General features: G+C 39.4%; 1 protein-coding gene across 3 annotated transcripts in view; it reads left to right on the top strand.

Annotated features, from left to right (window-relative positions):
• The window catches only part of Slc12a6 (solute carrier family 12 member 6), a 91,309-nt gene that overhangs the window by 27,156 nt on the left and 51,247 nt on the right, over positions 1 to 12,906 (top strand). The gene's annotated exons all lie outside the window — the stretch shown is intronic.

Raw genomic sequence — 12,906 nt, 5'->3', positions numbered from 1 at the left:
AGGAAGGAAGGAAGGAAGGAAGGAAGGAAGGAAGGAAGGAAGGAAGGAAATTAAACTTCCATAAAAGAAAAAAAAAATCAATTAGTTCATGGTTCCGGAAACTGGAAAGATGAAAGTGTCTCCTCTTCATCAAGAGTAGAAAGACATGGACCAAACGCCTTGCTATATAACAAGCTTGTTCTCACAGTAATAATGCCAATCCATCCAGGAAGGCCTTGCCCACATAACACCTTTGCTTAGCCACATCTGTCCAGTACTGGTGGGTCCAGGGTTAAGTATCTAGCACTCGCCTTTTCTCTAGTCTCATTGAAACCATAGGAAAAGTGTGATTTACATCTTATTTTATAGTAACATGCAAAAAATAGGATAAGCCGGGAGGTGGTGGCACAGGCCTTTAATTCTAGCACTCAGGATCTCTGAGTTCAAGGCCTGCCTGCTCTACAGAGTGAGTTACAGGACAGGCAGGGCTACACAGAGATACCCTTTCTCAAAATTAAAAAGTAAAATAAAATAAATCTCCAAGGCATTATGCCAGATACAAGTAGCCAACCTCAAAAGTCATGTAGATGAGATTCCATTTCTATTTATTTATTCAGTGTATGTGTGTTTGATGTGTACACACATGTATGTGGATTTACACTACAGTGTGTGATGTGTGCACACGTGTATGTGGACTCACGGAACAGTGTGTGATATTTACACACATGTATGGATTCATGGTACAGTATGATGTGTACACATGTGTGTGGATTTACTGTACAAAGCACACATGCGTGGAGGCCAGAGGATATCAGATGCCCTCCATTATTCTCTGCTTTCTTCCCTTGAGACAGGGTTTCTTAATGAACCTGGAACTTGGCTTGCAGCCAGCAAACTTTAGCAATCCCCTGTCTCAGCTTTCTACAGCACTGAAGTTACAAGGATACATGTCACACTTACCTTTTTAAATGGGTGTTGAGGTTCGAAGTCACATCCTCATACTTGAGCAGCAAGCACCCTTACCCACCAAGTCGTCTTCCAGCCTCCATTTCTCTGTATTAAACACAGAAAATCAAAGTACAATAATCCAAATGTATTTTGGTAGATATGTACAAAAAAAAAACTTCATATATATAGTAACTGTTTCTAGTTTAATTTCTGTATTTAAAACTCTAGAAACATATTAAGCAATTAAGTTATTTTAGAATTTATTTTCAGTGAATGTGGGAAGCACAGAGTACAACTTGTGGGAGTCTGTGCAGGTGTATATTAAGGTCAGAGTACAACTTGAAAGAATAATCTTTGCCCATATGGGTCTCTGGAATCAAACTCAGGCCATCAGGCTTGATGGCAAGCACCTTTACCCACTGGGCAATCTCACTGGCCTAACAATTACCTGGTACAAACAAAGGTATGCATCAAGAGATTGCTTCGGCATCTTTATTTAGATGTTCCAATCAACTGTTTTTTTTAGACATGGTTTTTCTGTGTAGCCCTGGCTGTGCTAGACTTACTTTGTAGACCAGGCTGGCCTTGCACTCACAGAGATCCACCTGCCTCTGCCTCCCGAGTGCTGGGGTTAAAGGCATGTTACACCATGCCGAGCTTTGCTGTTTTCTTTGTCATCTCATAAGAGCTTAAGTTCATTCATTTGCTGGAGGATGGCAGGTGCTGGCAGGCTCAAGAAAACAAAAGGTGGGTGCAGGAACATTTGTCTTATTTTTGTCTATGGCGTGGAATCAATGAAGACTATCAAAATATCAAAAATATCCAAAAATATCAGAATATCAAAAATATTCACAGTATTGAACTTAATGCCTGTAACTCCTGGTATAATTTAAATGTACTCCCCCAGGATCAGGTATTTGAACATTGGGTTCCTAGTTGGGGGCATTATTTTAGGAGGTTTTGGAACCTGTGGAGTGGGAATTATGATGGGTCTCTGGGAATGAGCCTTTGAAGGTTATAGCCAACTCCTGCTTCTAGCTCTCACTCTCTGTTTTCTGATCCACCATGGTGTGAAGAGCCCCAGCTGCACACTGCCACTGCCATAAACTGATCATGTCTTCCCTGTCACAATGAACTGAAACTATGAGACCTTTGGTCACAGTGATACAAAAGTCACTACTACAGAAAATTAGTGCTAGAAAGTGGAGCTGTTGCTTTAGTAAATCTGACCATGTAGTTTGTAGTTTTTTGAGCTGGTTATTAGGAAGAATGTGGAAGAGAAAGGAACTGTGGCATAGAGAAGCTCTTGAATGCTGTAAGCAGAGTTTAATGTGGGTGATTGTGGAAATTGGAGAGAGCAATGTGGCAATTAAAGATGATGTTTATGGAGGCTGGAGAGATGGCTCAGAGGTTAAGAGCACTGGCTGTTCTTCCAGAGGACCTGGGTTCAATTCCCAGCACCCACATGGTGGCTCACAACCATTTATAATGAGAGCTGATGCCCTCTTCTGGCGTGAAGGTGCACATGCAGACATAATACTGTATACACAATAAATAAATAAATCTTTAAAAAAAAGATGAAAGGGTTCAGAAGGAAACAAAGACTCTTGGGATAGAGACTATTGATGTTTGTTCTAGCAGAGAATGAGGCTATATTTTGCCATGTGTGTTCTGAAATTTTGAGTGAGGCTGACTTTAAAAGTCATAGGCTAATTAATTTGGTGAGAGAAATGTGCTGGAATATGGCATTTGTAGTAAAATTGCAGAAGGAATTCAAAATAAAATGTGGAGCAAGAAGATATGAAAATTGTAGTTTGGGAAGGAAAGAAGTGAGCACATTAACAGTCATGGAAAGGTCGGTGCAGACAACGAAGCTGTAATTGTGCAGGAGTTTAGTACAATTCTAAGGAAAGGGGCACTATCCACCAAAGGCTCTGGGTTAGGGAGTCAAAATGAAAACCTATTTGAAAAACTTTGATTTGAAAGGAGTGATGAAAATGTCTGAACATAGTGCATTACAACAGGAGTTCCCTTTTCTACCAGAACCACCTATAGGCATGTTTTCCCAGGCTCAGCAAGACCACTGTAGTCAAGACCACTGGTGCTGGAGCCCAGCTCTTATAGGCAGGCAAACCTGGTGCCATCCATGTGTGCTGGTTTTGTAGGCATGGGGTCATAGGTGCTTTGACTCATCAACAAAAGTTGATGAGGCCAGGCAATGTGTAGTATGGCTAGAGTCCCTTACATGAAGGCCCTAAGTAGTCAGCATATAAAGTAAGTTGCCATGGGAACTATAGGATGTTGGATATTCCAGAGTCCTGGAACAAATGCCAAGGAAAGCTGCATGTAGAGTGGAGAAAACTCAGATGGGCTGCAAATGTAGGCCAAAAGAGGAAATGCTACTCAAGACTCTTGGTCCCCAAATGATGTCACCATTTGACATGAATGCTGGAAGTGGAGTTATAGGTTGGCTTCCTGCTCAAATTTTTTTTTTATCTAATCTTTCCTTGCCCCTTTCCTGTTCCTTCCTTTTGGAATGGAAATATTTACGTCATTCGTTGGAAGCATGTAACTTTTCTATTTTTATAACAGATCATAGCTCTGAGTTTTCCTTGAGTCTCAGGCAATGCTGTGGTTTTATGTGTTCATTTTACAATATTAGAAATTGAACCTAGGTGTGCATACAAGGCTCACACATGATTTGAACGTGAAATGTCGTGCACAGGCCTGTATATTTGAATGTTTCATCTGAGCTGGTGTTCTTTTGGAAGACTGGAATCCTTGTTTTGGATGCATGGATAGTAGAGGTGGTCAGTGGGTGTCAAGACTTTAGGAGCTATAGCCTTCCCTCACTTCTGGCACAAGTTCTCTGTTTTCTGGTACAAAGACTTGTAAGATGCCCCGGCCTCACATTTCTGCCTCCATGAACTCCACCATACCTTCCCTGCCAGGATGGGCTAATGCTGAAACTACCGAAGTACACCTTCCTGCCTTACAAGTGGCCAAAAAACAAAGCCAATATACTACCATACCGTCTCCTCTCACCCCACTTATTTTTGTTTTTTTTCAAGACAGGGTTTCTCTGTGTAGTCCTGGCTGTACTGAAACTCACTATGTAGACCAAGTTGGCCTTGAACTCAGAGATCCACCTGCCTCTGCCTCCCAAGTGCTGGGATTAAAGGCATTCACCACCACACCTGGCTGCCTTCTCCTCTGTTTTTTGTTTGTTTTTTTTTTTTTTATAATTTTTATTTTATGTGTATTGGTGTTTTGCCTGTATGTATGTCTGAATGAAGGTGTCAGATCTTGGAGTTACATACAGTTGTGAGCTGCCATGTGGGTGCTGGACTTGAACCTGAGTCCTCTGGAAAAGCAGTCAGTACTCCCTAAACCATCTCTCCAGCTCCCTTCTTAATATGCTTGTAGCTTTGTAGATACTATACATGCTTATATTTCTAAAGCCACCTTTTAAAAGCAATACCAAAATAGTCTCACTATGCAGCCTATACTGGCCTCAAATCTGTAATCCTCCTGCCTCATCTTCCCATATTGCTGAGATTATAGGTATACCACTTGTCCTGGTTGGTTTTGTCAACTTGACACAAACCTAAACATATCTAGGAAGGGGAAATCTCTGTTTGTTTGTATGTGTTTTTGTTTTTTTGAGACAAGGTTTCTCTGTGCCACGTTGGCTGTCCTGGAGCTTGCTCTTTAGACCAGGCTGGCCTCGAATTTACAGAGATCTGCATGCCTGATTGCTGGGATAACAGGTGTGCACCACTGCTCCCAGTTGAGAAATTGGCCTTAAAATTGGCCTATAGTCAAGCCTGTAAAGCATTTTCTTATTTAATGATTGATGTTGGAGGGCTCAGCCTTTTGTGGGTGGTGCCAACCCAGGTAGGTGGTTCAGGTAAGTATGAAAAAGCAAGTGGAGCAAGCTGTAAGGAACAAGCCAGTAAACAGTGCCTCTTTGTGGCCTCTGCATCAGTTCCTCCTTCCAGGTTCATGCTTTGAGTCCCTGCCCTAACTTCTCAGGATGCTAGACTACAGGCTGTCCAGAGAAGTACGTCCTTTCCTCCCCATGTTGCTTTTTGGTTGTGATGTTCTGTCCCAGTAACAGAAAGCCTAAGACACCTTTGTTCCCAGCTTCTTGTTGAATTTGTAGTGACTGTGTGCCAAGTAATCTAAGCTACTAGGCAGGCTGAGGTGGGACCATCTTGGACAACACAGTGAAACCTAATTTCAGAATAATAACTCTTACTGCTGTCCTGGAGAATGCCTTATAGATGTTGGGTTTGTTGTATGCTTGTTGTTGGCATGTACCACCCCTGTGCAGCAGAGGTGCTGTTAGTATGAATGAATTACAATGACCCAGAATGAGTGATGAACCTGCCAGTCTAACAGATCTACTGCTCATCTGATATACTGTTTCCTAAAATGTTGCTTTCACTTTGAGTTTCACTCAGAATTTTTCAGCCCTTTTCCTTTTTGTTTGTGTGTACAAGACTTTTCCTAATGTAATCCAAACCTCCCAAACTTCCCAGACATGTGCCGTGCTTGTTTTTTCTCTGGTTTTAGAACCCTTATTATTTTTAGGGTTTTTAAAAATCGTATCTGCAGCTCACACTGCTGCAGTTCATCCTTCTCTACCTGCACCTTTGCACCACTGACCACAAAGGAGGTGACAGAAAGCACTGGGGCCTGGCTCTGTCATGGTTACCTTAGTTTCATTGGTTGCACCACCCTGGTCATAAGATTGCAACTGTCTCAGAACTATTTTCTTAGGAAAATGGTCATAATTCTTCCTTGCTAGTAAGAAAATTTCCCTAGATCCAGTCATTCAGGGACTACATTTATAGTCATTCCAGCTTTATGAATTATCATCATATTTGTCATTTGTTTTTCAAGACAGGGTATATCTCTGGATAGCCTTGGCTGTCCTGGACTCACTTTGTAGACCAGACTGGCTTCGAACTCACAGAGATCTGCCTGCCTCTGCCTCCCTGAGCATTGGGATCACAGGTGTGTACCACCGCACCCAGCTTATCCTCACATTTTATTTATTGTTTTTACTTAGGTTGAGTCACAGCTTTCATGACTTTTTTATTATTCATGACTTTTTTTTTTAACAAAAAAAGATGTGTCACCAAGTGAAATATCAGTTTGTGTGCCATGAATACAGTATAAATTAAAAATAGACACAGTACAAATGTTATTAATCTTGTTAGATATTGTTGCCAACCATAGGCTCTAAGAAAAGATTAGTAAGTTCTAAAGAGATATTTAAAGATATTCTAACACATTAAAATTGTATTTGACAAGGTGTCTCAATTCTTAGTTTACTGATCTAATAATGTCAAGATGGGGGCAAGAAAGTGTAATCACACCCTGAAGTCTAAAGATCACAGGTAACAATGATCAAGATCTCCACTGTAAAATGAATTTCATAAAATTTTAAATGCTTCTTCATATTTAAATTAATATTTATGAAGATTTGTGTTCTTATAGAAGTAATGGGAAGTATTAACACAGCTACAATAGCTTGGTGACCACACAGAAGCACTTACCTCTTTGTTCTCGGTGTCTTCCTAACTTCTCTGTTCCTCCCTCTGGCTCTGGGATTGGATTCCATGACCTCATGAGCTTCCTCTTTTCCCTGTGTTCTACCATGCTCTTTGGATGGGGATAAGGCTCTCTTATCTAAGTACACAGTGTATTTGAACTTGGTAACAGTAGGTACCACATGGCATTCAGTGGGTACTGTTGCCACAGTTTCTCCTACATACTAGGTAGCTTCTTATATGATTTGTAATATTCCTTCATCAAAGATTCATGTGTTGGCCTTTACCCTTATTTATTTCCTCTCTTAGTGATTAAGTTACCTACATTAATAACCATTCTTATACATAGATTTATAACCAGAATAATTTAATAGGAAAGTCATAATTTAGCTTCAAATTATTATTATTATTATTATTATTTATTTTATAATCTAGCTGCTTGAAATATTTTTATTAGTTGTTTGAGAATTTCATACGTTTTGATCATATTCACCCACTCTCCTCCAACTCTTCCCAGATCCGCCTCCTCTTCCCTTCCTTTGTATCCTTTTTTCTTCGTCATCAAAGCCAATTTGTGCTGCCACAATATTCTTGGCTGTGTGTCCTTCAATTAGAGTATGATCAACTAATCAGGGGCTACACTACTAGAGAAAAGTAACCCTTCCTATCTCAGCAGCTAATAATTGTCAGTTTCAACTCTGCTCTGGAACTTTGTGCCCAGCTTCTCTTTCCATGTTGAGATTTGGTTTGGTTTGGCCTTGTACAAATCATGTACATCCTGTCTCAACTACTGTGAAATCATAAGCCCAGCTGCCCTGCCTGTGGCTAAAAGACACCTCTTGTAATCATCTGCGGCCTCTGCTGCTTCCGTTCTTTCCAACTCTGAAGTTATGCCTGAGCTTTTGGAGAAGAGGATGCAGCATTTATGTTCATTTAGGGCTGATCATAATATAGTCTCTTATTCTCTGCACCTTGCCCAGTTGTGGGTCTCCTCGTTAGTCACCATCTACCGCAGAGAGAAGCTTCTCAGAGGAGGGTGGAGAGATACATGGATCCATGGCTATAATCATAAGTCATTAGGAATTGCTTTAATATTTTGTCCATTAAGCAGAATAATAGCAGTAGCTTTTATGATGTATGGTCTGTCTAGTCACAGGTTCATGGTCCAGTACTGTTTTCAGGTTTCATCTTGTGGAGCAGCTGTAGGTCCAGTCAGAAAGTGGTTGTTACTTCCATGATGATCATGCCACTATTGCACCATTGGGCATTTCTTGCCAGGCCAGTCATTGTTGTAATTGGCAGGATTCATGCCTGGGTATGACTAGTGAGTGCTTTTCTCTCCTCTGGTAGTGTGCATAGTACTTCCTCGCACTATGAAAAACTAGCTAGTAGGGATGAAGCTTTCAAGTCAGTACCAGCTTAATCTCACTGTTCTATGGCTCTGCATGTGGTGTCTTCCGCAGTAGTATCCTGTCACTAAACTCTGGAGGATAACCAAGAATGTGGGCAGTAGCCTGGTGTATTTAAGGATCTACGGGACCTAAATGACCAGCAACTCCAAAAGAAGCAACCCATTCCTGAGACTTGGCTTTTTATTTGTTAGCCTCTAGTATGTAGTAGGGGTATTGTCCCATTTATGTTTAACTCCTTTTATGTAAGTGTCTAGATATATTTTAGGAAACTTCTATGGTAGTAGGTTTTAATACGACTCTTTTGAAAAGCCTTTGGTGTTATTTCTCCCTCCCAGTTTTCTTCTTCTCTGCCCTTTCTTTTCCCAATTTATCCCTTTTTGTTCCATAATTCTCTTATAACCCTTTGTATCAGTGTATTCTCTCTCTTCTCCTTGAAAGCCTCTCTCCCTGTTAGTAATTTTCTGACCTCTCTGCTATTCCAAATGAAACACACATCTGAAGACTCAAAGCTAATATCCAAAAGTGAGAGAAAAAGTGACATTTGTCATTCTGTTCCTGGGGGAACCTCACTCAAAATGCTTGCTTCCAGCTCCATGTAACTACCTGTGAATCTCATAATTATTTTGTTAATAACTGCTTACTATTCTACTGTATAAATACACCACATTTCACTGTCCATAGTTGGTCTAGGCTGTTTCCCTTTTCTGACTCTTGTGAATAGAACAGTAATGACATGGGTAAGCAAGTGTCTCTGCAGTAGGTTAGGGAGTCCCTTGGGTATGTGACCAAGAGCTGGATCTTGTGGTAGATCTATTTTCAGAATTTTGAGGAACCTTGATACTGATTCTCATAGTTGCTTCACTAGTTTTCATTCTCCTCAGCAGTAAATAAGTTCTTATTCCCCTACATCCATGTCAGCATTTGTCATCATTTTTTTTAATTTAAAAGTTTTTTCAGATGTTTCATCTTTTGAGAACTTTCTGCTTAAGTTTTAATTGTGTTGTTTGTTGTTTTAATTTTTTGAGTTTATAGATATATAATCTAGATATGAACCCTCTGCCCTGTGGATAGCTGGTAAAGACTTTTTCCCCATTCTGTAGATTTCCTCTTCATTCAAATAATGGTGTCCTTTATTGTATAATTTTTTTAGCTTCATGAAGCTCCATTTTTTAATTGTTGGTCTTAATGACTACAAAATATTGAACTTGTTCAGAAAGTCTTTTCCTGCATCAATCAGAATCCTAACACATTTCCTCCTTTTTGTGCATCAGATTCAGTGTATGAGCAGAGTGCGTGTTAAGGAGTTTCATTCAAATGTAGCAACCAAGTTTGAGCAACACCATTTGTTGAAGATGCCTTTCTCCAGTGGGTATTGTGACTTCTATGTAAAATATTAGGTAGCTGTAAGAGTGTGGGTTTATATGTGGGTCCTTAATCCTATTTCATTGGTCAACACGGCTGTTTTTATGGGTACCATGCTGGTTTTATTACTGTACGTCTGTAATACAACTTGAAATCTGGAATGGTGATACCTCCAATTTGTTGTTTTGGCTATTCTGGATCTTTATTTTCACATGAAATTTAAGAATAACTTCTCAATTTCTATAAAGAATGTTATTAGAATTTTTGATGGGATTGCATTGAATCTGTAGACCTCTTTTGGTAGGATGGCCTTTTCACACACACAAACTTTTTTTGTTTGGTTTTTCAAGGAAGGGTTTCTCTGTAGCTTTGGCTATCCTGAAACTCACTCTATAGACCACGCTGTCCTCAAACTCACAGAGATCTGCCTGCCTCTGCCTCTCAAGTGTTGGGATTAAAGATGTGTACCACCACCACCTGGTCATTTTCACAACCTTAATCCTGCCAGTCCATGAGTATGGGAAGTCTTTCCATCTTCTAGTATCCTCCTCAGTTTCTTCACTATTTTCATTATATTGATCTTTTTTTCTTTGTATGATTTATTGCAGGGTATTTTAAAGGCTATTGTATAGTATTGTTTCTTTGGTTTCTTTCCTGTTGTGTTTATCATCAAACTAGTTCTTGAACTTTAGGTGTTGGCCAGAGCATTAAGCCCAACTTAACTTTGGCTTCTTTATACATTTCCCATTGATATCACGAGATTATCATGAGCACCAAAACAGTTTTCAAGTGTAGGGCATTATTAAATATGAAATATTACCACTTTTCTCAGTTTCTTATGCTGAATTTGATTCTTCATATAGCTTATTAGCTTTATATATTAGGAATTACCTTTTGGATGTTGTGTGTGTATGAGAGACGAGGTCTTAATACTTAGCCCTGATTGGCCTAGAACTTACTATATAGTCAGGCTGGCCCCCAACTCTCAGAGATATTTCTGCCTCTGTCTCCCAGTGTTGGGATTAAAGGCACATGTCACCATGCCCAAATTTTCTTTTCCTTTTTTATATTCATAAATATTTTCTCTTTCTTCCCTCCTCCAAGTGTTTAAGAGTTTAAGCAGTCCCCTTATCCTATCCTGTCAAGTTGCTGAAATTGAAGTCATGTAGCTTGGATGCCCAGTATATTCAATTCCCTTAATATTGATTGTTTAATAAGTATCTTCCATCTCTATCTAATCCTCACAATTTTCTGTGCATTTTACTGCATAAATAGAAAATTTTATTTTCATTGCCTAAATAGGAAATCAAGGCTAATAAATATTGTATTATAGTCATTTCCCCCAGGTTACGTGAATAGTGCATTTTACCTCCCAGTCCTGCGTTCTTGTTTCTTCTCTGCCTTGTGTGTGTCAGCTGTGATCGTGGGCTCTCCCTTCACCACCATTCTGGGAATTCCCTTTGTCTCTCCTATAAAATGAGATGCTAAGAGTAGCCACAGCATGGGATGGGAGATGGTGTAGATAAAATAACACAGATAAGCTGTTTGGGTATCTTGTCATGTATGTATTATAATAACTGCTATGGATAACCAGTGCTGTTATTTTTGTACAAAATATATATTTGATTAAAAATGTCATGTTATTCATATTTATATCATAAGTGGATAGTCTCATTTAACATTGCACAAACTGATAAAGAGATAGTAGACCATCTCTCTGAGAGATAACATGGATTACTTATGCAAGTCAGCAAAAATTTATTTAAATGAGCAGCAAACAAGAGATCTGTGAAAGAGTGGGGTGATACCAGAGTTTTAAAAGGATACAAATGTTTTCACATTATTATTTATTGGTGTCATTAATGAAAATCGGAAATGGTAGGCGTGTGCCTAATAGGTATGAATTGGGTAATAAAAAATGAGAGGAAATTCAGTCTGCAAAGTTGTATAACTCCTATCAAATGATTGATTGATTAGTAGACATTTATAAGTTTATACACTTAAACTGTTCATGTACAAGTATACACTGTAACAGTGGAGGTCAGAGAACAATCACTTTGATGTGGGTTCCAGGGATGGAAGTCAGGCCTTCAAGTTTGGCAGCAAACCTTAGCCTGCTGAATCATATCACCAGCCCTGTGAATAATTTTTTTTACAATCTCTGCTTTCACTAGCCTTTTAATTTAAATGTCAGTCCTGATAGCAATGGGTAGAAGTCCTATATTTTAACAGTTTCCATTTTATCTTTATGCTATCCTTAAAACCCTATGTCATAATTTTCCAAGTTAATCATGGTCTTACATTGACAGTTGTTAAGTTTGCTCCCTCAGCTTTTTCTTCCCAGAAATACTGGAAATAGCATTAGTAATGTTTGTAGCTGCATTAGACAGCTTTATATTTAAACTGCATGATGCGTCATCGTTTTTGAAGCATGTCGTGAGCCCATACTGTCTTGTGACTTGGGAGACAGGGCTGCTGAAAAACTAATGAACAGAGAAAATACTAAAAGTAACAAAGCTGAGCCCTTATTTTAGACTTGTGAATGCTGTAAATGAAAACCACAGTCTGTTTATCAAAACTATAAGGTGATCCCAGCACTCAGGAGGCCGAGGCAGGGGGTTGTGGGGCTAGCCTGGGTTTCATAGTATCTGTCTTAATCCTAACCCACCAGTCCCCACTGTCAAAAACAACCCCCAAAGCAAAAAAATCTTCTATTCATCATCATCTATTCTTTTCTGGATTGTGACATAGTGTAACATAAATCTTAATTCATTTTTACATTTATTTATTTTGTCTTTCGGATATAGACTCTCATCAAGATTCTCCTGCTTCCGATCTAGAATTATAGGGATACAATCCACCATGCCCGGCTCATGGTTTTTAAATGTACAGGTCAATTGTATTACGTGTATTTGCATTGTTCTACAAAAGAGCTTCAGAACACTTGAATGTGTGAGTCATTGTACAACTCCCCACTTTCCTTCCTACAGCGCTTAGCAACCATCATTCCTGTTCCTGAGTTTGATTACTTTAAATCTTCAGACAAGTAGATTCATATGGTTGCTTGCCTTTGTGTCTGTGTGACTGAGCTCTTGCATTAGCACATTGTTCTCAAGACTCATCTTTCCTGTAGTTTGTGTCAAAATTATCTTCCTTTTAAAGGTCAAATATTTAATTGTAGATATATATGATACTTAGTTTATCCATTCAGCAATCAACATTTGAATTGCTTCTCATTAAATTAATTTTTCTTTTTTTAATTAATTTTTTTAGTAATTACAATTTATTCACTTTGCGTCCCAGCTGTAGCCCCTCACTGGTCCCCTCCCAAAATCTCACCCTCCCTCCCTGTTTTCCCCCAGTCCACTGATAGGGGAGGTCCTCTTCACCTTCCATCTGACCCTAGCCTATCAGGTCTCATCAGGACTGGCTGCACTGTCTTCCTCTGTGGCCTGGTAATTCATAATCTATTTACTATCTGCTGGGAAATCTCCCACCTAACCAAAGAGAACCATCCCGCTAACCTGTGGTTACACAGACTCTCCCAGCTGCCTTGAGAAGCAACTGAAAGCTGACCTCTTGAGCTAGGTTACTTGCCCTTTCTCAGCCTTCTGTGGTCCTCATAACCACTGCTCATCATCTTC

The sequence above is a fragment of the Psammomys obesus genome, unplaced genomic scaffold (assembly GCF_907164565.1).
Source record: "Psammomys obesus unplaced genomic scaffold, mPsaObe1.curated_primary_1811, whole genome shotgun sequence".
Classification (NCBI taxonomy): Eukaryota; Metazoa; Chordata; class Mammalia; order Rodentia; family Muridae; genus Psammomys; species Psammomys obesus.
This window is presented reverse-complemented; position numbering and strand designations above follow the sequence as displayed.